Raw genomic sequence first — 24,355 nt, 5'->3', positions numbered from 1 at the left:
TAGAATATGTGGTGATTGATTTGAGATTTTGCACAATATTCTCATTAGAATCAGAAAGAAAGGGAAAATGAGCCAACAAATCATCTAAAAGATGATGCTCACTTGTTATAGATTTTGGATTCTCCATGAGAGTTAGAGATGGAGAATCAGGAATTGATGTATGAATCATATCAACATCCAGAGAATTTGTGGGTGAGTTTGGTGTGTTGGAAGCTTCTATAATTAAAGATTTTGGCTGTGAATCCACATTTATTGGAGCCACATCAACCTGACTTTGAGAAGGTGCATGAACTAAGTCTTTGATTATAGTAGGCACAGTATGTGCACCCTGTGTATCCCCAAGGGTTTTTGATTTCTTCTTTCTAATATAAGTTTGGGGTGAGCTTGTGTCCCTAACCCTTTTGGCCTGTGCTCTTGGCTGTGAGTTTTGTTCAATAGTCACATCCTTTTGGGAGGATGCAACTAGAAATGAGCTGATATCCTTATTAAGCACTATAGTTTGTTGGGAAACTATAGTGTGGCTAGGCTGGGATGCACTCACTTCTCCATCCTTATTCTTAGGGCTTCTTTGATGTTCACCCTATCCCTCACCAGCCTCACTACCCTTCACACTCCCCTATTGGCTTGATGTGGATGTTACAACTAGTTTCTTTTGGGAGAAACTACATGGGGCTTTCTTTGATTTGGATTTGGAGATTTTGGTTTTGTGGCTGCGATAGGCATCTGTTTGGTCACAGTCATAGATACTGTAACAACCCAAATTCGGGGTCAAGATTTAGTGTTACTAAACAATCTTTCATAAAATACAGTAATAAATAAATAACCCCTTAAAACTGGATCATTTACAGGTTATGGTATGAAACAAGAATCTGACCTTCTACAACTCACAATAACTAGAATACAAGTTTGAATACCTTTGTACTAATGCCCTTGTCTTATTTTTCTAACATCTTGATCCTTTCGCAGCGGAGATTTATCTAACTTCTGCTGTCTATCAAAAGCTATTCACCTTTATCCTTATCTGTTTCTGAAAGAAATAAGAATTTACAAAGCAAGAGTGAGCAAAAATGCCCAGCAAGTATATAGTTTGAGTTCCAAGCATTAATATCAAAGGAAAATTTCCGGACAAAAGCTTTAAACAATTCTATTTATTTGAGGGAGTTGAGCGAATAGACATTGGCTATTACCAACCTTTAATATAAATCCAAAAGTGACAAGCGGTTCCCAGATTCTTCTCCAGAATCAGATTTTGTCCGGTTTTGGAATCATAAAACTTTTCGAGAGAGAATGCCATTAATGGTGATCAACAATAAATTAGACTGGACACTAGTTCGCACTCATACCCTGCTGATCAGTCAGGATATAGTGTAGATCTATACCCAACCGTATAGATCCATTCGGGTAGCAAGGCACTATCACCCAAGGGTCCGGTCTATCCCCGGCCCATAGGGTACAGCTCATCGCTGGCCCTCACAATAACCATCCAGCCCGTAAAGTATTTTGATGTCAAACCATTTTGATTTCAAAACATCCCAATTCAGGGTTCGCAAATAACTAGAAAGAATGGGTATTTGCTCAAGAGAGCAATCAATAATATAGGAACAATAATGAAAGGAACTTGCATAATAAGAGTAATTGCAGCAAAATATAAAACAGTTAACTATTCTGAACTTAGAATAGGAATGAAGAAATATTTGTAGTATTTTAAAAGAAAGTTCAGGAATACTTGCCTTGATAAGCCTTAACCACTATTATCGGTTGACTTTTGGATTGCCTTGAACGCTTGTCTTTATCGTCAGACCACTATTCTATTCTGTCTATGATCTCAATGCTTAGGTCCTTCGATTGGAACTTTACTGAGTTCAACGACTAACCATTGTCATTCTTAGTCCGATGTTACTCTTCGGGTCTTCCGACTAGGACCTACAAGGTTGAAATACCCTAATTGAGAAAATCATCTCGCTTAACATAACACCACTATCGCTTCTACCCATACGATTTCATAACCCAACTCATATTTATATGTATTATTGAAATACACATAGAAATTATGGTTCACATCTTCAAAACTTGGTTCGGTGATTGTTTTCGGAAAGTACGTATACTCGTTGCTTTGAAAGTAATAAGATAATTGTTTATTTATAAAATATCGTGCCATAACACATAATTAGGTTCATATAATATAAGTATATATCCTCGTTCCCGTATTTTCGGAATTAATTTCCCGAAAATTGGGCAGCGTTTCCTTTGTTATCGGCCTACCCGTCGAACTGCAATCACAATTAACAACCAACACAATCATCCAGTTCATAATCCAATTCACCAATCGCAATAACCGATACGAATTCAATTATTAATTACTGTTATTCATATTTTTTTATTTTTCGTTTCGAAATTAATTTTCACAAACTAATTTTATTTATTTGTAATTTATTCGTAGGACTCAGATAAAAATCATCATTGTTCACCGTCGGCTCGCCGAGGCTCATCGCCGACGACGATAAAATTCGCGGGTTCCCGTTTATAACGGACGTCCGACACGAATTTCACCGATTAATTAGTATAACCTCGCCCGAATTTATTTTATCACAAAATGTTAATCAATATTTTTCTGCAAGATTAAAAGTTTAATCAGTAAAATAACATAAATATTCGAACAAAATACAACGCAACACACACGCCTCGCGCGCTGCAGCAACACATATGCAAACAGAACCGGAAAAAAAACATGACCGGGAAATGACCAAACCAGGCAGCAACAACTAAGAAAAATAACCGAACACACATACACATGAGTGTTACACACGCACACACATTAATGAACCCACACACATGCACACACTCGAACACACACACACAAGCACATATATATATATATGTATGTATATATATACACAGTAGTAAACAAAGCAGAGCCAAAGAATTCACTAAAACAGGTCGGCCGGAAAAACTCACCGGAATCGGAGCAATCGAAAATTAAAAAGGAGAAACAGAGAGATGGTGACAAGAGAGAGAGGAGAGATTTGTTGAGAGATAGGAATCGAGATGAGAGATTGATTGGAAGAAACGCGAGAGAGAAAGGGTGAGATCGAGAAGAGAGAGAGTCGGTGAATAGAGAGCAGCACAAAGAGAGAAAACAAGACGGCTGTGGCTTTTTATTTTTATTTTTTTGTTTATTTGTTCTGTTTTTTTTTCTTTTTGTCTGATATGTTCCGTATTTAGCGATATCATGATAAAATTTGTGAATAGCGGTATCTCAAAATATCGCTTAAAACAATTTTTAAAATTTATAAATATTCCGAAACAAATGAAACATCAATTTCAAAATTGTTTTAAAAATATTTTTGAGGTACGTAATATGTCCGCAATTCATGGTTTAACAAATGAACTTGCGGGTTCATAAAAGCCAGAAAATTCGCAAAATAATTTTAAAATTCCTGAAATATTTCAAACTTAATAAAATATAAATTTCATAGTTTTTGAAGCATTACTGAATTTAATTCAGAATTTACACTTAAATATGATCAGAAAACCATTTAAAGATAAATAATCAATAAAATATTGATTTCTAAATTTTATAAACTCCTAAAAATAGTAAATAAAATTATAAAGCAACAAAAATAATTTTAGAAACAATTTTAGTATTTATGAGAATAAATATTCAACAAAATCACTTTAAAAGCAAAACAACTCATACAACTCAATAATAAATTATATAAATAATCTTTGTACCTACAAATTACACATAATTAACAATAAGGCAACACATCGCTGACAGAGCCATCGCATATTTTATTTATTTAATAATTCGATAATTATATTTACACATCAGATCCGAAAATAGGTTACTTAGCCGCTAAGTAACTACAAAGACGATACGATTTTAATACCAGATTTGGATAATTATCAAAATGGGGCTTCTCATAAAATATTTTATACAAAACTAGGGTAATAATACCTCGCCTTACGAGAATATGGGTTTTACCGATCTATAAAATAATTAGCGTATTGAAAATTTCACGCCGGGACTCGTACGGATCAAACCATACCCCGGATCGAAAAAGTCAAAACACGAAAAATGTTCAGGATTATCAGATTAGGTTAGGAAGGAACTTTTAGAAGAGTTTCGGGTTGTAAAAACTCAAAAACTTGAAGTGGGACGATTTCTGATTCTAGAAAGTAATTTTATAATTACGTACAATAATCCTTATTAATTCTGTAAGTCCTTATAAAATCACATAACAATCCAAAAATTCCCAGAAAAATACCAAAATTATCTATATTTTATTCTGGATAAGTAAAAATTAAAATATCCAAATTTTATCAAACATAACCACCCAAATATTATTATCAATCATCAAATAATTCACCAAAAATTCACATAATAATCATATAATAATTATTTATTGATAGAAATAATTACATAATATTTCTCGGACGTTACAGATACCATTGCCACAGTTGATTGCAATGAAGTAGTAAGTTGGGAAGTAGTAGAGACAGAAATGTTTACTTCTCTTACCTGAGGCAGTTCCATGATTGGAATGTACAGAAGAGTAACATCCTTGTGATGATTTGCCCTATTTAAATCAGCAATAATTCTCCTCTCTTGGACCCAACAAGCTAACTTGTTTGCTGGGTGCTCAATTGAGACCTCTTTTTAATATCCCCTAATTTACTCCATATCTCATACATAATAGAAGTGCTGAAATTTACGTACTTATCACTAAGAAACATATAAAGCATGTGAACAAGTGCGCAAGATACAACATCAAAATTGCTAATTTTGCCAGAAAACACTTTAATAAATGAATCACACAGAAAACTCCATTCTTTTCTAAGACCCAATCTCCTAACATCACCTAACTTAGTGGCATCAAGAGCATAGCCCATAGAAACTACCATGTTACTCACATCAGTATCTGTGTGAGGATCAAGTGTGGTATTTTCAGGCAATTTAAAGAATTTTTCAATAGCATCATAATTAACACAGTGTTCATTACCTTTGAGAGTGAAGGTAATAGTTTTGTCCATAGAGTTGAACATTGTTGTAGTCCAAATTTCCTCGACAACTTCACAGTAGATGGTTGGGGACTCAAGCATGGAATAACTCAATTTGCAGTTCAATATGAAGTCCATCATCTTGTGATAATCTTCAGATGCCGGAATTTGCTTGTTCACGAGAGCCACAAAGTTGTTATTTTCATAGATGAACCCAGTTGAGGACATAATTTTGACTACGGGTGCCATTGCTGTGATTGAGATTAGTTATAGAGAAAGAGTATTTTCTTTGGAGAAGAAGAGAGTTAGACAAATTGCTTTGAAAATGATAGAAGAAAAGAGTAGAAATGAAATTAGCTTGTATACTATCTCAGAAATAAACTGTCAAAAATTAAAAAGTGAAATAAAGTAACCAATCAAATTAGCCAAGAATAGCCGTTTAAAAATAAAGAAAATTGTCAAAATTCTAAGATTATCCGTTGAAATATAAATACAGGCTGTAAGTAAATTCGACGGATAATGCTCAAAATCAACGGCTAAGACTGAGTGCAATTCGACGGATAAAGGTAAAAGTACCCAGAGTAATAATTGATACTTCGACGGATGATATAATTCAATGGATATTCATTTTCAAAGGATAATGAACATCCGTCGAGATACAAATTCTGACTTAGTCAAAATTTTATCTTAGAAATGAGATATCAACTTTTACTATGGCTACATCTCAATTTGCTCAGACATCAATATAGATTAAAAGTAATTAAGCATACCTAACTCACTAACCAATATAGTGAAGGTGGATTCATCAAGTGGTTTGGTAAAGATGTCTGCAAGTTGTTTTTCACTTGGAACAAAATGAAGTTCCACAGTACCATTCATAACATGCTCTCTAATGAAATGGTACTTGATGTCTATGTGCTTGGTCCTTGAATGTTGTACTGGATTCTCAGTGATGGCAATGGAACTTGTGTTATCACAGAAAATAGGAATTTTATTCACCTCTAGACCATAGTCCAACAGTTGATTTTTCATACATAAAATATGTGCACAGCAACTCCCAGCAGCAATATATTCAGCTGCAGCTGTAGAAGTAAAAACTGAATTTTGCTTTTTACTGAACCAGGATACTAGTTTGTTTCCTAGAAATTGACAGGTTCCTGTTCTACTTTTTCTATCAATTTTACAACCTGCATAATCTGCATCTGAATAACTAGTTAGATCAAAACTAGAATCTCTAGGATACCAAATGCCAAGTTTTGGTATTCCTTTGAGATATCTGAAAATTCTCTTAATAGCTATTAAAAAATGAGATTCTCTAGGATCAGCTTGAAATCTAGTATAAAGGCATGTAGCAAACATTATATCTGCCCTACTGGCTGTTAAGTATAGAAGTGAGCCAACCATGCCTCTATAGCTTGAAATATCCACAGACTTTTCAGTAGTGTTAAATTCAAGTTTAGTTGTAGTATCCATGGGAGTTTTTGCAGATGTGCAATCCATTAGGTCAAACTTCTTCAAAAGATAATAAATATATTTGGTTTGACTAATGAATATTCCATCACTAACTTGTTTAACTTGTAAACCAAGAAAGTAAGTTAGTTCTCCCATCATGCTCATTTCATATTTACTTTGCATCAATTTGGCAAATGTTTTGCAAAGTTTTTCATCTGTAGAGCCAAATATAATATCATCTACATAAATTTGGACAAATATCCTAGAGCCATTAAAATTTCTATAGAATAGGGTTTTGTCAACAGTACCTCTAATGAAGTGATTTTCTAAGGGAAACTTTGACAAAGTATCATACCAAGCTCTAGGTGCTTGCTTCAATCCATAAAGTGCTTTCAAAAGATAGTATACATATTCTGAAAAATTTGGGTCTTCTAAACCAGGAGGCTGACATACATAGACTTCTTCCTCCAAATCTCCATTTAGAAAGGTACTTTTGACATCCATTTGATAGACTTTAAAATTGGCATGGGCTGCATAGGCTAGGAAAATTCTGATGGCTTCAAGTCTTGCAACAGGAGCAAAAGTTTCATCAAAATATATTCCTTCTTACTGACAGTAGCCCTTAGCAACCAATCTAGCTTTATTCCTGACAACTATGCCATTTTCATCCATCTTGTTTCTGAATACCCACTTGGTGTCAATAGGATTCTTTCCTTTAGGCTTGGGTACCAGCTTCCAAACTTTATTCCTTTCAAATTGGTTTAGCTCCTCCTGCAGAGTTAAAATCCAATCAGGATCCAACAGAGCTTCTTCTACCTTTTTAGGTTCTTCTTGAGATAGAAAGCTGCTATATAGACATTCTTCTTGAGTTTCTTTTCTTGTTTGCACTCTTGAGGATGCATCACTAATGATCAGTTCAAATGTGTAATCTCTAGTCCATTTTCTCTGTTGAGGTAGATTAGCTCTATATGAAGAGGCCTCATTGTTGTCCTGATGATTAACAGAGTTTTGATGATTAGAAACCCCCCCTGAGTTTATGAACCTTTGACTTGAAATTGGAGTTCTTTCTGATTGTGATCTAACTTTGTTTTCAACTTCTATTGATGGATCAACGAATGTTGCTCTTTGCCTTTCGACGGATGATGCAGATTGTCTTTCGACGGATTATGCACTTGGTCTTTCGACGGATGTTGAATTATATGCTTCATTGGTTATAGATTTTTCTGCACTATCCTTAGATATTTGTTCTTGATCACTTTCATCATCACTGTCTTCACTAATCATCACCACATTGTCAAATTTGAGGCTTTAATGGAAATATCCATCTTGCAGTCCTTCAAACTTTTTATCATCAAACACAACATGTACAGATTCCATAAAAATTTGGTTCTGAGAATGTAGACTCTATATACCTTTCCAACTGCATCTCCAACAAAAATACCTTCATCAGCTTTGGCACCAAACTTTCCATGCTGATTAGTTTGATTCCTTAAGATATAGCATTTGCAGCCAAAGACATGAAGAAAGTTTAATTTTGGTTTCCTATTCTTGAACAATTGGAAGGGTATCATGCATTTTGCTTTATTAACCAAAGAAATATTCTGAGTTTAGCATGCAGTGTTTACAGCCTCTACCCAAAAGTATGTTGGTAACTTTGACTCTTCAAGCATTGTTCTTTCAACTTCAATAAGAGATCTATTCTTTCTTTCCACCCCTCCATTTTATTGTGGAGTCCTTGCTGCAGAAAACTCATGCATGTTCCCATTCTCTTCACAAAATAATCTCATCACAAAATTCTTGAACTCAGTTCCATTGCCACTCCTGATTCTTGTTACTTTGAAATCAGGATGATTGTTGACTTTTCTTATGTGATTGATGATGATTTCACTAGCTTCATCTTTGGATTTGAGAAAATATGTCCAAGAGAACTTTGAGAAATCATCCACAATTACTAGACAATATCTTTTTTTTGAGATTGACAATTTGTTTATTGGTCCAAAGAAGTCTGTGTGTAGTAATTGTAGAGGTTCTTCAATTGTTGAATCAAGCTTCTTTCTGAATGATGCCTTGATCTGCTTTCCTTTCTAACAGGCATCACATAGTCCATCCTGTGAGAATTCCACTTCAGGAATACCTCTCACCAAGTCTTTCCTGACCAGCTCATTCATAGTTTTGAAGTTAAGGTGGGACAGCTTCTTGTGCCATAGCCAACTTTCATCTTAACTTGCCTTGCTAAATAGACAAGTGACAGATTCTGCATTTGATGAGTTGAAATCAGCTAAGTACACATTTCCTTTTCTTACTCCAGTGAGAACCACTTTGTTGTTTCTCTTGTTGGTCACAACACAGGCTTCAGAATTGAAAGTTACTAAGTTATCCTTATCACAAATTTGGCTGATACTCAACAAATTGTGCTTGAGTCCATCCATCAGGGCAACTTCCTTAATGATGACATTATTTTTTGAAATCAAGCCATATCCTACAGTATAACCCTTGTTGTCATCTCTAAAAGTAATACTTGGGCCAACTCTCTTCTTGAACTCAATGAGCAGGGTAGAATCTCCAGTCATGTGCCTTGAACACCCACTATCCAAATACCAAAGATTCTTTCTGTTTCCCTGCACATAACAAAATCAAATCAAGTTGATTTTGGTACCCAATTTTCCTTGGGTCCTATTTTGTTAGCCTTTTTCTTAGATTTCTTAGGCTTATCTTCATTTGACTTAGGCATTTGAGATTGATCCTTAGCCAATTGAATATAACCCTTAAAACCATTCATCATTGCAAACTTATCATGCACAGGCTAATTAACATGGAAAGGCATATTCTGTGCAAATATGTTATTCCAGTAAGGCATGCTAAATGGTATTTGTGGCATACTAAATGCAGCATAGTAAGGATTTTGATCAAATGGCATATTAGCAAATTGTGCATTCCAATTATGTGCAGGCATAACTTTAACAGGAATTGTAGGCACACTGGGAAATGAAAGAGGTGCAAACCTGGGAGTAGGCATAAGAAGTTTGTAATTAACAGACAAATGATTAACACTACCACACTTAACACAGGTTTTTCTTGGTGTATATTTATCAGGTGTGTAGTTGTTATTTTGTTAATTCCTACTTTCACATTCCTATTGTTTTTCTTTTTAGAAACTGTTCTTACTTCAATTTTCTCCAATATGTCATTTAATTGCTAGATAAACAGATGTCCTACATTGACTCTCTTATTTTTGTTCACTTGACTTGTTTCTCCTGGAACAAAGTTTTTAGAAACTGATCCATATTTCTCATTTAGTTTAGCTAGTTTAGCTTTGCTAATTGGCTTTCTTTCACTCAACGGATGTGATTCCTTGTCTTTCGACGGATAATCCTTTTGGTCTTTCGACGGATAACGTTCATCATCTGTTGAATCCACATCCATTGAAAGTCCTTCTACTAAATTGGAATCAAGTTTCTCCTTGCTCTTTTTCCAGGATTCATCACAGGAAGATTCTATACCTTGAACTTTAGTTATTTGAGCATGAACATCTCTAGATGATTTCCATGCCTTGATTACTTCCTTTTCTCGTTCAAGCTGCTTTCTTAAAATCTCCTCTTTTTTCAAGGATTCATTTAGTTCATCTTTAGCAATCTTTGCACTCTATCGTCAGTTTTTCAAACTCAACAAATTGAGTTTCTAACACAGTATTTCTTTCACTTTAAAACAGATTTTTCTCTTTAAGTTTAGTGTTTTCTTTAGTGAGAGACTTGAGTGTAACACGCAGATGATATCATTACACTCAGCTTTAGATAAATGTGCTAGGTTAGTGGTGATTACCTGATTACTTGATGAACTGACCTATGTTTCATCTGATTTGGCCATAAGTGCTAGATTGACTTAGCTTGTATCTTCATCCTCATCTAATCCATCTGCAGCCCAGTCTTTTACTTGTGTGATGAAATCCCTTTCCTTTTGTTTGAGTAACTCAAAGTATTTCTGTTTGTAATCAACAGACTCAAACTTCTTTTTACCAGAATTTTACTTTCTGTATTCACTAGAAAAATGACTTGCCAAGCCACACTTGAAACATTTAAATTTAGACTTATCAACCATGTTTTTGTTTGACTTGGCTACTTGAAAATTCTTCTTGAATTTGAGCTTAGCAAGTCTCCTGGATAGAAAAGCAAGATGCTCATCTATGTCATCCATGTCATCTTGACTAAGATTGTCTTCATGTTCAGCTACTAGCCCTTTTCCCTTACCTTCACAAACTCCTTCTCCTTCTCCTTCTCCTTTTCTTGCTCAGCAATTAATGCAATGGATCCTCCCTTCTTTCTTCCTTTCTCCAGCTTCTCATCTTACTCTATTTCAAGCTCATAGGTCTTTAGAATTCCATGTAGTCTATCCAAGGTGAACTCTTAATCTTGAGAATTTCTCAATGAGAGTGTCATAGGTTTCCATTCCTTTGGCAGAGACCTAAAGAATTTGAGGTTTGAGCCTTTTGTTTTATAGACCCTTCCATGCAGTTTTAGAGCATTCAGTAGTTTTTGAAATCTACTGAAAATGTTAGTGAGTGACTCACTTTCTTCACTATGGAAAAGCTCATCTTACTGAATCAAGAGTTGCATTTTATTCTCCCTTACCTGCTCAGTTATATCACATATAACTTGAATTGTGTCCCAGACATCCTTGGTAGTTTTGCAGTTTATGATGTTGTCAAACATGTCACCATCAATACCATTAAACAAAATGTTCATGTCCTTTTTATCCTTGTGAATTTGTTCAATATCAGGATCAGACCATTCTGCTCTAGGCTTTGGGACAGATGCTTTATTTCTTGTAGCGGCTCTCATAAGGACATGTGGACCTTTCTCAATGCAGTCCACATATGCTTCATCTTGAGATAGGAGATGCAGGTGCATCTTCACCTTCCAATGGTGATAGTTGTCTTTGTCCAGAAATGGAAACTTTACTCCAACATCTTTTCTGCTCATCTTGTTAGTTGTTGTGATCTTTAAACTCCTTGTTCTTCAAGAGCTTGCTCTGATACCAATTGTTATTCCCAAAAAATCTAGACAAGAATTACAGAAGGGGGGGTTGAATGAAATTCTGGCTTCTTTCAGATTTCGAGAACAATTCTACTACAAATAAATAACTGTTTTTGATTTTGCAATAGTGCGGAATGAAAGTAAAATACAAATCAAATCACAAAGCATTTAAATACAAGTATTTAAAAAATTTCTAGTGGATTGAACTTTTCCACCAGAGATATATATTAAGTAGAGATCTATGTGTTACAAAATTTACATAGCTGCTTACAAGTTGAACTACAAGAACTGAGAAATTCTTTATAGATTTTGCCTTTTCTATTTCTCTGGTAATTGCTTACTTACTTCTACACAATTCAACTCGCTACCCTTGGTTTATATATCACCAAGTTACATGATAAAAAGAGAAGATAATAAGACAAACTATTTCTAGTCTAATTTCATGCTGCTACACTTCTCTTTCCAGCATATTTGAATATCTTCAGTTTAGCATGGAAATGGAAATGCTTCTTTGTTCTCTAAAACCTGAATTAGGATGCCACATTCTATTTGCATACTATCAACATATGTGACTGTCAAGTCACTATCAATTGCTCTTTTGAATTTTATCATCTGTTGAAATTCAGATTGATCATCCATTGAAACTTTGATTGATCATCTGTTGAAACTCATATTGATCATTCGTTGAAACTCTGTTTGATTATCCATCGAGACTTATGTTGATCATCTGTTGAAGCTTTGTGAATCATCCGTTGAGACTGTCATCTTGGCAGTTAACTCTATTTCATTTATACAAGATTACAAGGCATCTAATATTTATAATTAACCATCATATCTTGCATATCAATCTAGTAGTCAACATGACTTAAACATTCTACAACATCTAGTTCACTAATCCATTTAAGTATGCAGAAATGTGCTACTAATCTTTTTATTACATAAGCTACTCTTTCAACGGATGTTGAAATGATCATCCGTTGAAATCTACAAAATCACTTAACTAAAATCTACTTAGTGTTTTTTAAGTTATCATCAAGTACACAACATATTCCTAACAATGATTTATCTATATTTCGATGGATGAAATTGTGTTGTATGTTATTCAGTAGCCAAATATTCAATGATGATTCCTATCTGATATCTAATGTCAGAAATAGGACAATTATGAATCTGATTAACTCTGCTTTAACTCCATCAATGGATAGCTTTAGCCGTTGATAATCAAAATTAACATTTGGAGTCTATATATTATCTAGCAATTGACCAACATATTATGTATCAACAGCTAATTCTTACCCATCGATGTATAATTGTTCATCAATGGCTATGAGTATGTTGAAAATGTCTAAGTCAGAAATCATGATTTGCTAGGATCAGGATCAGGATCTGCACATGTCAGTCAGGATTTATCAAAGAGTCAAGATCTGCTCAGTTATTAAGATCTGCATGCATCAGGATACAGACTGTCAGGATGTGACTATACTTCAGGATAAGTCAGAATCTGTTGATTGATACAGTCCCAATATTTGAGGAGTTTCATATTTCCGGTTCCTAACTTATAGGATCGCAACTGTGATTAGATATGTATAGAAACTAGATATATTATACTGTAACATATCTTGTAATTGATAGAGATTAATTTAGTAGATGTGTATTATATAAACACAGAATAGGTTACCACATTTGGTGAATTACTCGAGTATCATTTGTAACCTAGCAGCTCTTGAATATTTTATTTTCTTGAGAGATTTCTGTAATGGTTTATAAGAGATTTAATAAAATATTATTTGATCTATTTATTTTTACTTTACTTCTTGATGATCGATTAGTTTGAATAATTGTATCCAACCCCCTTAAACAATTATTCTTTACTGTGTACCAAGTGTTATCAGAGCAGGCTAATTGACTGATAATTAGATAAGATCAAGATGTCTGGAAGTAAGTATAAAAGCATAAAAATTCTAATTCTAAAGAAGGATGATTACTCTACATGGAGAGTTAAGATGCTTATGTTTCTTGAAGCAATTGATGATGCTTATATGGATATAATTCATAGTAAACCTCCTTATCCTCAAAAGGTTGTGGCCATGACACCAACTGAACCTGAGCACTACATCAGGAAAGAAAATTCTGAGTGGTCATAACCTGAGAAATCTGCTATGCTCAAGGATGCTAAGGTCAGGAATATTCTTCACAACTGTTTCGACAATGTAATGTCAAACAGGGTGATTGCCTGCAAGACTTCCAAATCTATATGGGCTACTTTGGAAACTCAGTGTCAAAGAACAATGACAATCAAGATGAATAGAAGGGATGTTCTTGTGCAAGAGTATGAACAGTTTGATGCCAAAGATGATGAAACTATTACTGACATCTATAACAAATTCTTGACATTCACTACACCATATTTGGCCTCTAGCAACACCCCAAAAAAAGTGTAAAAATGACCAAAAAGTGTTACCTAAAGCAAAAAATTGGGCTATGGTTACACTTTTTGAAAATTCCGTGGTGTTGGATTTGCTCGTTCTATAATAGGGGTCTGTGGTAACATTTTTTGACCCTTTGGTAACATAGCTGTAAATGTAACAATAGAACCCCTATAGTTAAACTATCAGTATCTATGGTTACAAAATAAAGGTGTAACCACAAATGTACTACAACATATGTAAACCTCTAGTAAGACTACAAAACGTGTTACAATAAACTCTTCTGTAACACCTTTTTTGCTATTGTAACATAATATTCTACAACAATTAAATTCTTTTGGTAACAGGTTTATAGCTTACTATAACACTTTTTTTAAAAACACACTTGTATCTACTGTAACACTCTTTCATTTATTGTTACAATTTTCCATGTTTTTCCAATATTAAAATATCAATTAATTGCACTTGTTAATTTTTGAAATAAAATAAAATCTGAATCAACTTGCAACATTAAGACTTAAATACATATTTGAACTTGGGAACCGTCGATAAAAGTACAAGTTTATCCCAACAAATACAAAGTTCAAGCAACCAAAATAACCAAAGTTTAAATTAATTCCATCCAAAAGCCAGCAATGTACTAGTTATAGCTAACTGAAATAAGTGAAAGGTTCTATATCTTCCATAAACTAGTTACTAAGTACTGGAGTTGCTAGAGTTTCCATTTCCACTGGAGTTTCTCTCCTAAAAGTTAACCTTTAAATTTGGATTCTTCTCGGCAAACTTTCTCATGGTCTCCTGGATTCAACTCGAAGATATAATAGATTAGGATATACAAAGGCCAAAATCAAGCTTTAGAAGCACCCTATAGGATATCAGGAAATTCATAGATAGAGCACTAGAAATAATAAATAAGCCTCAATAATAAGCTAGATATATTGCAAAAATATAATCACATTCACATTTGATATAAAAAGTGAGTGAAGTGACTATATAAGTTATAGTACATGATACTTCAGCCTAAATACATGGCGTTCTTCCACTTGTGAACTCGTGACTATACTGAGTTTATTGACTATTGATATGTTGTAAAATGCTACCGAATAACATTGTATTTGCTATATAAAGACCAGAGAGGGTATCATTTAAAATAAACACAGGATCAAATTATAACTTAAATACCACAAAAGCAGATATTCATAATTGTTACAAAATGATCCATCATGATAATTTTTACAAAAATGATTAAATTTCCAGAGTAGCGTGCTTACTGTTTATGTACTTCAATAAACTATAGAAGCATTAAAAAAATTACTAACCTTCACCATTCCAGTTTTATTATCGCACACAAGGGGTTGCATATCCTCAGCATTAGCCATTATATATCACTGCACAATCATTATGAATTTAATCAAATAAAAGAAAAATACCCACACTTTTCTCTGTAGAAGCCTAAAGCAATATCCTTTTCGACTATATATAATCCCTAGAGGTTGCTATTAAAATATAGTACATCATTAAGTCTCTCTTCCTACAGAAAAATAAGTATCTATACACGCAAGAAATAAAATTTATAAAATTTAATGTGGTCTTTACAAAACCGACAAGGGCTTTTTATAAAAACCTAGGTATTTTCGAAACCTGCTTAAAAATATTAGAAACTGGATCCAGGCCTTTAGGTATTTTTGAAAAGATTCTGTACATCATAGACAAATCATCCACCTTAAAAAAATGATGGAAAGAATTAAAAAATTGAGAAAAAATCATTTAACCAACTTGAGCAACAAAAGTCTGGTGAGTACCTTGTCATCCCCAAGCAATGCATGAAAACCAGAATGTTCCTTCTCGAGTAATTAGGTTGCATATATAGATAGCAGCTTATGTTGCACTTTCTAGAAAGCAACCAAAAACAATAATAACGGTTGTTAGAATAATAATTATATCACCAATACTTGAGCAAAATGCAAAAGCATAATCAAATAACGTGGTTGGATACCTGGATCATCTTAGAAGTCAAACCATTGCACTACCACTAAATCATCCATCTCATGACTGAATTAAAAATAAAGAAAGCTTTTGACAAGTAATTTCAAGAGAATAGACCTGAAGCAACTTTAGCTCACTGCTATAATGTAGTTAGTGGGAAACCTTGTCCTTCTTCAAATTCATCGAAGTTGTGCATGTACCTCCAGATATCATCTAAAAGTTAACACTAAGCTCAGAATTCGAAGAATAACTTACTAAAATTATATTGTTAAGCTTATTCTGCAACTTCTCTCCATCCGCAATCTGCAGTTCTGCCTCTCTGAGGCGCTCCGTAGTTCATTAACGACTTGATTTCCTTTCATCAAATTCTCTTCTTATCTCTGAAGCAGATAAATCAGTGATTTGAATATCATATAACAATAATTAAGAGTAATAAAAAGTACAATAAATGCAAAATGTAAATAAATAAGAAATTGATGATATTTACATCAATTGCCTACTGCTTTTACTACCAGAACCTCTAGGTGATGCACTAATTCCTCCTCTGCTCATCGATTTTCTTGAGCTTCCATCCATTTCAGCACCCCGGTCACTTGACACCCGTGGTGACTTCATTGTAGCTGATATTGTCTCCACTGGTTGATCTGACTGTGTCCTCATTAATCGAGAAGACGAGCTCTTGTTCTCCATTTCTAGGTAATTTCTGTTTTCCTAAATATATTTTAATAGATAAAGAAGTTAATGAGAGTGTACTTACATCGGACCAGTTTTTTGTTGAGACTGCATGTGATATACTACTCCTACATGTACTATTAGGTGCATGAAAAATACTTTCTCAAATATCTCACATGATACTTTGCACTTTGATAACTCCCTCACCTGTAATATAGGATAATTCTAATTTCTTATTCCAAATATATTTCCTCAAGAGAAGCATTAAAAACAAAAGAAAGATTGAAAGAGTTTATGTTTTCTTCAAGTGAAATTAGTGTTGTCAAGGCTTGATCCTGATACGAACAATCACTAATAATCGAAAATCAACCACTTATCAAAATAAGAGGGGAATCTGGAATTTAATATTTCCTAGGAAGAGCAAAGTATTTTCTAAACTTACAACTTGTTATATAGTTAACTGCAACATAGAAATTATACTGAAGTGAAAGACCATGATTTAAAAAACAGGCAGCAAAAAAAATTTACTCTTCGTGCTTGAGCTACCTGGAAATTAATAAAACTTTACTCTCTGTTCTTTATATATCCAAAATTGAAGTGCGTTCTTGTCAACTTATGGTTTTGCATGGAATAAAATTATGTAGAAATCATAGTCAGCCTGCAAGAAATTTACCTATTACAAAAAAACTAATTAATAAGTAATTTACTCTTGAGAAACTGATTATCATGTAGCCTGCTCAAATTTTTAGTCACTGAGCATCTTGTCACGAGGATAGGAGTTGAAACTCAAGGAAAGTGAAAACTGTGCACCAAAAAAATGTAAATAAATTCAGATCATATGAAAAAATTTATTTGGAATAACAAGTAGCATGTTCGAAATCAACAAAGTGAACATATTACATTCAGTTAAAATTCTGGTTTAAACAATTATACTGTAAAACCATTTATCCTATTCCTTGCTTGAAAAAGAATGAATATCAATTTAATTCTATTCATCTTATATAAAGGTATGCATCATAATTTCAAGCTGATCCACCATTCCCCAAAGTGGATAATTCAAATGACTCATCACTTAACCAGATATCATATACACAATTTTTACTAACCCAGCTAATTCTGGTTAAATTCAGGATATTTTACTTATTAGCAAACTGGTCTGTTCCGTTTACATTTGGTTATAAATTAAAAATGATTCACTTCTTGTATGTAAGGCAGGATATTTGTAATATAATTATCAGCAAAAAAGAGGTGACATAGTATCTCAGAAAACATACATTTAAGAGTTTATTCTTGTTGTCGAAGTATTTGTATGCCCCTGCGTCAATAATTTCTCATCAGGGCCATGTCCGTTATTCTTTGATTTTTTTTAGTCGATGTTCACCAATAACGACTCCTGAATCTCTAATTAGCTTATAGTTGTAAGTCATTACTTTTTTTTGCAGCTATTAAGATTTCTACCAGGTTCATATATATATGAACTAAAATTACTTAACTTAGATCTTATTACATTTAAATGCAAACCTAGATACATAATTACAATGCATAAAGAAACACAAATAATCTGACCCGAGCAGGCTCACAAAATAAATTTAGATAAATTACATGAAAAATAAGACAAGTATACAAAGATGCACGCTTACAATTATAATAAAATATGAACTAAATGCATAGATAACCAAACCATTAAACATGACCACACAAACCTTAAACATGAGAACTAAATGTTGAATCAAACACAAATAAAAGCATACAAGAAGATAAGTGAAGAAATAAAGCACGTAAATCAAACCTGATTACAAGAAAATCATAGCATACCCGACTAAATGTTGAATCAAACAAGAAAAAAGCCCCAATTACAAGCTAGATTGAGAAGAAAATCCTAATTACAAGCCCTAAACCCAATTGAGAAGAAAGCCCCAATTTTTTGAACCCTAATTCACCACAAGCCCCTAAATACTAGAACCCTAATTTGCTCTAAGCTACTAATTACTCAAACTCGACTGAGAAGACTCAAAATATCAAATCGTAAAACTCCAGGCTCTGAACCGACTACATCTTTTCGATCAGCTCTGTGTTTTGTGTATTGAGTGTGTGTTTTGTGTGTTGTCTCGATGAGGGGGTGGGTCTTAAAGAGAAAGGGATTTTTAATATATGAGAGAGAGAGTGTGTAATATTTTAATAACTGAACGGGGTGTAATTTGGTTTTCGGCCGCCCAAAATATTGATAAAAAATTAACCACCCAAGGCGACAACAATCAGCCACCAAAATTTTCACTTCTATGGTAACACTTATTTCTATATCAATCCTAACACTTATTTTTATGTGATAATAATAATTTGCTCATGTATATGGTAACATCGGTTAACATCTACCGCAACGCTAAAGAAAAGTGTTACCTCAGTTCAAATTTTAGTGATTTAAGGTAACATTTTTGTTTGTACCACCAAAAAAGTGTTGGTTGAGGCCATATATGGTGTAGTGATTGTTAAATGATCTGTCTTTGGTTGGAAAGAAGTATGATAAGGAGATTCAAACACCAAGATTCTTAGAGCTCTTCGTGAAGAATGGGACACACATGCATCCATTTTCAGGAATCAGTATGATCTTGATATACAAACACTGGATGAAATTTATGGAATGCTGAAAACTCATGATTTGGAGATTCAACAAAGGAAGAACAAGAAAGGTCAGAAAATGAAGGTTTTTGCTCTTAATGTTGAGACTCATAAAGGCAAGTAAAGGGCGAGTGAGAGTTCAAAACGAAGAAACATCATTGAAGAGTCAGATACTGATGAGTCATCAGATGCTGACACAAATACCGATGAGATTTTGGGATTGAGTTGGATGATCCTCAATTTGTTCAAATGACTACAATATTGGTGAAAGACTTTAGAAGGATGAGGTTTGGAAAGTCAAATAGAAAATGTGGCTTTAACAAGAAGTACTCTAATGATGACAAAGGGAAATTCAGAAGGAATGATGGCCAGTATTCAAAGGGAAGGAAGTTTGACAAGACAAATGTGACTTGCTACAACTGCAATAAAAGGGGACATTTGGCTACAATGTCCTAAGTCAACTGGAAAAGCACTGTTCACCTCAAGCTCAAACAAAGACTGGATGGACACATCAAAACCTGATAGTGATGATGAATGCTATGCTCTAATGGAAACTCATGGAGAGGATGTTTCTTCCACTAATAAGGTAAAAATGACTTTTTTTACTATAGATATTGATAACTTGTCTGAGTTAAAGAAATTCTAGTATTCTCTGCATGCTATCTTTAAGAAAGTCAATTGAAACTTATAGTTTAATTGATGAGAATAAAAAAATTAAAAAGAGAAATTATCACTAAGACTTGAGTTAATATGTATGCATGAAAATGAAAAAACATGTAAAAAGGCTATACATAATGAAACTCAGATGCACATCAAATATGCCATACTAGAGGAAGTTCTGGAAAAAGAAAGAGAAGTGTTTAAGTCTTGGATGACTTCGGAAAGAAAGGTTCAAAACTTTATAAATGACAAAAACTGGAAAGAGTGTCTAGGTTACAATAAATTCACTGATAAAAATATTAAGAAAAAGATTACCAATAATACACCAGTTAAGTTTTTTAGTACTAATGAGAATGGAGTCAAGTCTATAATGACTCGTATTTCTGTATTATTAAAAGTGTAATTATTGAATAATTAAATAATTAGAATACGATACGATTCTGTCAGCTGGGTATTGTATTTGATATTAATTGTATGTACTTCATGGTATATGAGAATTATTTGTGTGATTAATTGTTGAGTCGTATTATTTTGTTTTCACTTTTAAAAGTGATTTTATTGAAGGTTAATTTTCACAAATATTTGAATTATTTGTAAAATTATTATTATGGTTTTATAATTTTAATAACTATTTTTGGGAATTTATAAAATTTAGAAAACATTATTTCATCAATTATTTATCCCTAAATAATTTTCTGAGTGTAATTTAGTGTAAATTCAGTATTAAATTCCAGAATATTTCAAAAATAATGAAAGACATATTTTCTTAAGTTTTTAATATATCGAAAATTTTAAACGTATTTCAAAAAAAATCGGATTAAATTCACCCGCACGTTGGTTCGTTAAACCGTTAAATGCGGGTATGTTGCGCGTTTAAGAAATTCTTTAAAAATTATGAAAACTTTATTTTATTAGATTTAATTATTCCTGGAATTTTAAAATTATTTTGGAAAATTTTAGGATTATTTTTACCCGTTAGTTGCTCGTTAAATTGTTAATTACGGTGTTAGATTCGGGACAATAATAGGAATAAATCAGATAAGTATACATATTTTTATCCTTTTCTCTTCTTATCTACCCTGCAACAATCTCTTTCCTCTCGTCTCTCTCTAATCTCTCTCATTAATCTCTCCTATAATATTCGGGTTATACCGTGTAATTATTTTGCTAACAAATAATTATTATACGTGTTTAGTATTTATTCTTTGAATTATTTGTTAAGTGTTAAATATGTTTGGATGTTTAAAAATAATCTTAATTGAATATTTTAATTTTTATATGTCCAAAATAAAATATAGATAATTGTCATATCTTCCTAATTATTTTTATATTGATTTATGATTTTATCGGAATTATATGGATTTTATAAAATCTTTTTCCGAGTATTTAAAAACTATTTTATACAATTGGGAACCAACCGACATCATCCGTTTTTACGTTTTTATAACCCGAAACTCTTCCGAAAACTCCTTCCTAGCCTAATTGCAATATTCCGAGCATTTTCCATGTTTTGACTTTTTCGATCCGGCGTACAGTTTGTCCTGTGCGGGTCCCGGCGCAATATTTTCGATACATTCTTCGTTTCGGTAAATCAATAAAACTCATATTTTCGATAAACGGGAGCTTTTTATTAAACTATCACAATTATCACCTCATAATACGTGTAACCAGGCACTGAGACCAAGATCGCAGTACAAATTGTACTGATTTGGATAATTATCTCGAAACCCGGTACCATTTGGATCAGTTTTATAAATAAATGTACCGTTTTATATCCAGAATGATCCAACGGGATACTAATTTCCCATAATTATAAATAGCCTCTAGCGTATTTTATTTTGTACCAGAAATAATTTGCAAACAGTATTTACAGAGTTTTTACAGAGAAAATACTATAATTATAAACTGTTCTTCGTAATCAAACACAAATTCGGAGGCGTTATCGATATCCGATTTTGGCGTACATATTCTCAAAACGAAGCTACTGAAATCTAGAATCCAAATCTTCCATCAATTTCAACCCAGAAACATCAGGTGATTTCCTATTTAATTATTTATATTCGAATTTCTTGGTATTTAAATTATGAATTTTTGTACGGATGATTGTTTAAATGATTTGATGATTGTATGTTGTAGAGCTTGTTTTCTAGATCATTTTGGTATATTATACTCTTGATTTGGAGTTCAATAACATGTTTAATTTTAGGTTTGATTCTCAGATTATTGAAATTAGGGTTTGAATGTTCTTGATTGTTCTTGATTACGATTTGGGCATTTTTAACCCAGGGGTTATTAGACTGAATTTGTTGCACCAATAGATAGATCGGAACAAAACAAATCGATTGGTATATTTGTTCAATCTTCCTTTTCGAATGAGGAACTCAATTTCATCTTTTAGTTGCCTACACTCATCGGTGTCATGACCAACATCTTTGTGAAATCTGCAATACTTGCTCTTATCTAGCTTGGCATGGTCAGCCTTCAAGGGCTTAGGCCAACGAATATCTCTATCTTTCTTGATCTCCATCAAGATCTGGCTTCTAGGAGCATTCAGCTTAGCGTATTCAGTGAACTTTTGACCAGGTCCTCCCTTCTTGTGGGTTGAATCAGAGTTTTGCTCGGTTCTAGGATACTTGTCCCTAGCAATATACTCCAGATCAGTTTTCCGCTTCTTGCCTCCAATGGGCTCATTACTTACTACGGTCTTCCTCATGCTTTCCTCCACCTTTATGTACTTCCCTGCCCTATCCTGGAGCTGCAACATGCTTTCAGGGGGGCGTTTAGCCAAGGACATCTTGAAAAACTCATCCCTAGTTCCTTGTTGCAGTGCTATCATGGCTACCTTATCATCGAGGTCTGGGACTTTTAAAGCTTCCTTTGTGAAATGATTCAGATAATCTCTCAGGGATTCCTTTGTTCCCTGCACAATGCTCATAAGAGATGCTGAGCTTTTCTCATGCACTTTCCCACTGATGAATTGCTTAATAAAAGCCTGACGAAATTCCCTGAACGACCCAATAGAGTTTGGGGGCAAGCGAATATACCACCTTTGAGCCATACCCGACAGGGTTTAAGGAAAGGCCCGACACTTAATAGCATCATTCACGGGCTACAACATCAGTGCATTAGAGAAGGTTCTGACATGATTAGCGGGATCTCTCGTGTCGTCATAAGCTTTTATAGTTGGCATCTTGAACTTCCTTGAGATATGGGCATTCATTATATCTTCAGTGAAGGGTGGAGTAGGATCATCAGGATCTCCAAGGGGAAGAGGATTTCTTGGATCAGCCCTTGGGACAACAGCCCTTCTTCGTACTGGACCATCCAGGTCTATGATAGGAGGAGGATTTCTCCCCCTAGGGGGTACTGGGGTTCTACCCGTCTGATGTGCCTCCAAGTCGCGCCTCAGCCTTTAAATCTCAGCCTCCTGAGCCCTGATCTTTTCCTGCACTTCTTGAGGATTCGTCCCTTGGGTGCTTTGGGGACGTTGACTTCCATCTGCCATCGGTTCTCTACCAGCACGTCTCCTTCTTGGGGCTACTTCATCATCAGAAGATTCGGAGTCTCTCTCAGTGTAAGGACCAGAAAATTCCTAATCCTCAGGGATAGGAGCCAAACCTCGTATGTAAGGGGGCGATCACCCTCGTGCTTTACTCCGTCCAGCATGTCCACTTCCTCCAACCTCAGGGTGAAGGGGCATCCCATAAGGGGGATTAGTGGTCACAACAGTTGAATACTCGTACCCAATGGGTCGAGAGTTCACAAGTGCATGTAGTTGTTGAACTTTGGGATTTGTACCTTGAATAGCCGGGGGAATCGTCCCTTGTGACTGAGGTTGAGTTGCTCCTATCCGGGCTTCCCCTTGGGTAGGTGCATAAGTTGAGTGAGGGGGTATCTGCACGGTTGACAAAATCACATGGGTTGTCCACGATGGTGTTCCTTCCTCCAGAGCTCTAATTGTTCTCCGTGTTCTCGCCATGGTTGTTGTTGTGCTTTCCCACAGACGGCACCAAATGTTATGGATTAAAAACTAATATATATAATTGCTGTATTTATTACTAAGAAACGTAAGCTCAAGGCCTTTAATGGCTGCTCTCGTGTTTCGTAGCTTAACTCTGCCTTTACGAGATGCCTACGCATCTCTGTGAATTAGAGAATCAAGCCAAAAAATGTGGTTCTGATTTGTGGGGTGAGGCCCCTTATATAGATGCTGGTGGTCCTTGAATTGGACTTGATATAGGAGACTTGGTGGGCAAGTCTCATGATTAGAATGGACTTTGGAGTCCTAAATAGTAGGAAACTGATTCCTTATCCTTTTAGGTCCCCTTGAGGCTAATCTGCAAGGATTTATATCCTTATCGGGACTCTTCTCAATAGCTGATTTTTCCCTTATTAATTAATTAAGAAATTAATTAATATACAGGGTTTTTGGGCCTTCTTTGTTCCATCAGGCCTGATCTGGTCCATCAGGCCTGATCAGTGTGTTGACCTTTTTGGTCTGAATGTCATACA

At 34.2% G+C, this 24,355-nt stretch overlaps 1 long non-coding RNA gene across 6 annotated transcripts; it reads right to left on the bottom strand.

Moving 5' to 3' along the window:
• Positions 1-14,445: 14,445 nt before the first annotated feature.
• Positions 14,446-18,681, bottom strand: LOC141672894 (uncharacterized). 6 transcript variants are annotated; one of them, XR_012555734.1, is made up of 5 exons: positions 16,151-18,681; positions 15,906-15,961; positions 15,712-15,801; positions 15,229-15,297; positions 14,446-14,707 (listed from the first exon to the last, which is right to left on the bottom strand). It is a non-coding gene; the product is annotated as an uncharacterized LOC141672894 (long non-coding RNA). The 6 variants fall into 6 exon arrangements; XR_012555732.1 differs by having other exon boundaries at positions 15,906-16,275; positions 16,383-18,681; XR_012555731.1 differs by having other exon boundaries at positions 15,906-16,606; positions 17,241-18,681.
• Between the last annotated feature and the right edge of the window lie 5,674 nt (positions 18,682-24,355).

This window comes from Apium graveolens, chromosome 7 (genome assembly GCF_009905375.1).
Source record: "Apium graveolens cultivar Ventura chromosome 7, ASM990537v1, whole genome shotgun sequence".
Taxonomy (NCBI): domain Eukaryota; kingdom Viridiplantae; phylum Streptophyta; class Magnoliopsida; order Apiales; family Apiaceae; genus Apium; species Apium graveolens.
The sequence above is the reverse complement of the archived record's forward strand: the minus strand, read 5'-3'. Positions and strand labels throughout refer to the sequence as shown.